Below are 3,224 nucleotides of genomic sequence, written 5' to 3'. Positions count from 1 at the left end.
TGTTTTCTCTGCCGGGTGCATCAGCGTTTTCTTGTGCTTAGGGCCACTAGAGAGTACTTTTTGTGGTGTGTGGTGGGTGCATTTTAAACAGCAAAAAAAAAAAAAAAAACCACAAAAAATATACAGACTGGTCCTCCTCTTGCGCTCTCTTGTTAATGGTGGGCGGCGGCTTCTAAGCAGGACACAGATAACCGCTGCCCGCACGGGGGAAACTCTTCCCTGCCTCCCGCTTTCTGCCAGTGCCTGAGCTCGCCAACATGTCCGTGGTGCCATCCAATCACTTGTAGACCGGTTGGCCCTGGGGCGTCAACCATTTCGCCAATGAGTACATCCAGCAGACCAAGCCCCTCACCCTGGAGCGCACCATCAATTTGTACCCTCTTACCAATTATACTTTTGGTACAAAAGAGCCCATCTATGAGAAGGACAGCTCTGTTGCAGCCAGATGTCAACGAATGAGGGAAGAATTTGATAAAATTGGAATGAGAACTGTGGAAGGGGTTCTGATTGTACATGAGCACCGGTACCCCATGTGTTATTGCTTCAGCTGCGAACAACTTTCTTCAAATTACCTGGTGGTGAACTAAATTCAGGAGAAGATGAAATTGAAGGACTAAAACGTTTAATGACAGAGATACTAGGTCATCAAGATAGAGTCCTTCAAGACTGGGTCGTTGATGACTGCGTTGGTAACTGGAGGAAAGCAAATTTTGAACCTCCTCAGTATCCATATCCATATCCAACATAAGAAGTTGTTCCTGGTTCAACTTCAAGAGAAAGCCTTGTTTGCAGTTCCCCCAAATTACAAACTGGTAGCTGCAGCATTATTAGAATTGTATGACAATGCATCAGGATATGGACCCATCATTTCTAGTCTCCCTCAATTTTGAGCAGGTTCAATTTTATATACAACTGAATTCCTGCACAGCAGAGAAGTACAAGAAGCCATCTCTGTGAGCACAGCTAACCACAGTGTAGAATAATTAACATGGTAGACAAAGGTTCTGGCTTTATCTCTTTCCCAATCCCTAAATTGCTCCCTACTTTCTATTGTTTGAATAGTAAAGTTAATAGGAATAACTAGATAGTGGTGTAAACAAATGTGATAATGTTAAATTGTCTTTTGGTTCTCATACTTTTGTGTACAGCATTAAACAAGTGGATTTTTTTTTTTTAACTTTACATTAAACTTTAAATATATATATATATACAGACTGTCAAAAGGACCCATGTTGGCAGTATGAGAGCTGAGGCAAGCAGAGTGTCACCTTGTCCCATCTCAGCTGGAAACATGAGTGTTGGACAGCCCAATCTTTTTGCCACTCTGCACTTCTGCCCAAAGCCAAGAGTGATACTGTGAAAGTGTCCTCAGGATTGATCTGAAGGTTACAAAGAAGCATTAGCAAGCAGGTGACTTCACAAATACAGATTCATGAATCTTGGGGCTTGATGGTGGTGGTACACCCAAGGTATTTGATTCACCATAAATCACGCGGTAGGATAAGCATTGGACTGCAAGGTCGATTTGAACCTCAAGGTCAGTGGTTCAAACTCACCAGTCACTCCTTGGAAACCCTGTACAGGGTTGCTATGAATCGGAACCAACTCGATGGCACATAACAATGACAACAACAAGAAGTGATCATTAGAAGGTTCTGGATAGAGTGGAAGAAAATTATGGAACAAAACTCAAAATTATTAAAGAAACAAAACTTTTCTTAGGCCAGGCTTACTGGTTGGGTAGAGACTGGTGGGACCCCCAAGAGACGATGTCCCTTAGTCACCCTTCAGGCCTGGAACTGAATTCACCCCCTAGTTTTCAGCCAAACAATAGTGAGGTCTATATGGGGGAACAGTAACACTAGGGAGGTATGTGCCCCAAAGAATTATCAATCATTTGAGATCCGATGGGCAGCATTTAACCAAGGACAAAGTTCAGAAGGGTTAGGTGGGAGGAAAGAATGGAAATAGAGAGGCTGGATGACTGATGTTTCATTGATAGTACACTGTGGGGGTTGAGATCAATGAGAGCCAACAAAATGTGTATGAATTGTTGAATGGAAAACTGACCTGCTCTTCAAATCTTTACCCAATTCACAATCAAAAGCTAAATATATATACATGTGTGTATGTGAGCGCTGGTGTGGCACTGGAGAATAAGTGCTGTACTGGTAACCACAAGGTTGGTAGTTCACTTTTGGAAACACTATACAGAGTGGCTATGAGTTGGAACCTACTTGTTGGCACTTAACAACAACAATATTGGCATGTGTGTGATCAGAGGTGTTTCTGCCTCTTCTTGCTCCATGCTAACTCTGCCAGGCGATGGTAGAATGAGGTGTCTCATATCAAGCTTGGACCCAGAGACGCTTGGTAAACCAGGGCATCTGGTTAGGTAGTTGGAATCTATAGCAACCATCACTGTAGTCTCCATTTGAATATCTCAGGTTGGCAAAGCCAGCATTATTACCTAGAGAAGTCTGGCTGAACCGAACAATGTCAGACACTAGTAGATCTATAAGGAGCTCTGGTAGCAAAGTGGTTATGAGTCAGGCTGCCAATCTCAAGATCAATAGTTTGAAACTATCAGTGGTTCCATGAGAGAAAGATGAGGCTTTCCACTCCTATAAAGATTTACAGCCTCAGAAACACCATACAGGGTCGCTAGGAGTTGGAACCGACTCCACGACACGTAACCACCATCACTGCCAGTGGATACACGAACATGCTCAGCTGGGGAAGGTCAAAGGGGAGGAATGGGAGAAAAAAAAGGGCATAATGAGACCCCCCCAAAATATCTGGTGTGTATGAAAGAGGAATCTTGGGGTGGCGCTACAGGATAAGCACTGGACTGTTAACCACAATGTTGGTGGTTCAAACCCACCAGCCACTCCTTGGAAACTCTATATAGGGTCATTATGCGTCAGAACTGATTTGACATTTATGGTACAACAATAACAGGTGTGAAAGAAGTGTGTCCAGAGCCCTTGCTCTGAAAATCTCCCCTTGTTCCATTTCCTTGATAGAAAATTGGGGCTTTTTTTCTGTTTCCCAACATCATGGAGGTTTTTGTGGTAGCAGATCAAATGACAAGGCTCTGTGATTTCAGCAGTTCAAAACTACCAGCTGTTCCACGGTTGAAAGATGAGGCTTTCTACTCCCGTAAAGATTTACAGCCTCAGAAACCCTGTACAAGGTCGCTATGAGTCAGAACCGACTCCACG

General features: G+C 43.5%; 1 pseudogene; it reads left to right on the top strand.

The window, feature by feature from the left end:
- The first annotated feature begins 257 nt into the window (after window positions 1–257).
- Window positions 258–916, top strand: LOC102834272 (annotated as a pseudogene).
- The last annotated feature ends 2,308 nt before the right edge of the window (window positions 917–3,224 follow it).

The sequence above is a fragment of the Chrysochloris asiatica genome, unplaced genomic scaffold (genome assembly GCF_000296735.1).
Source record: "Chrysochloris asiatica unplaced genomic scaffold, ChrAsi1.0 scaffold00037, whole genome shotgun sequence".
Classification (NCBI taxonomy): domain Eukaryota; kingdom Metazoa; phylum Chordata; class Mammalia; order Afrosoricida; family Chrysochloridae; genus Chrysochloris; species Chrysochloris asiatica.
The sequence above is the reverse complement of the archived record's forward strand: the minus strand, read 5'-3'. Positions and strand labels throughout refer to the sequence as shown.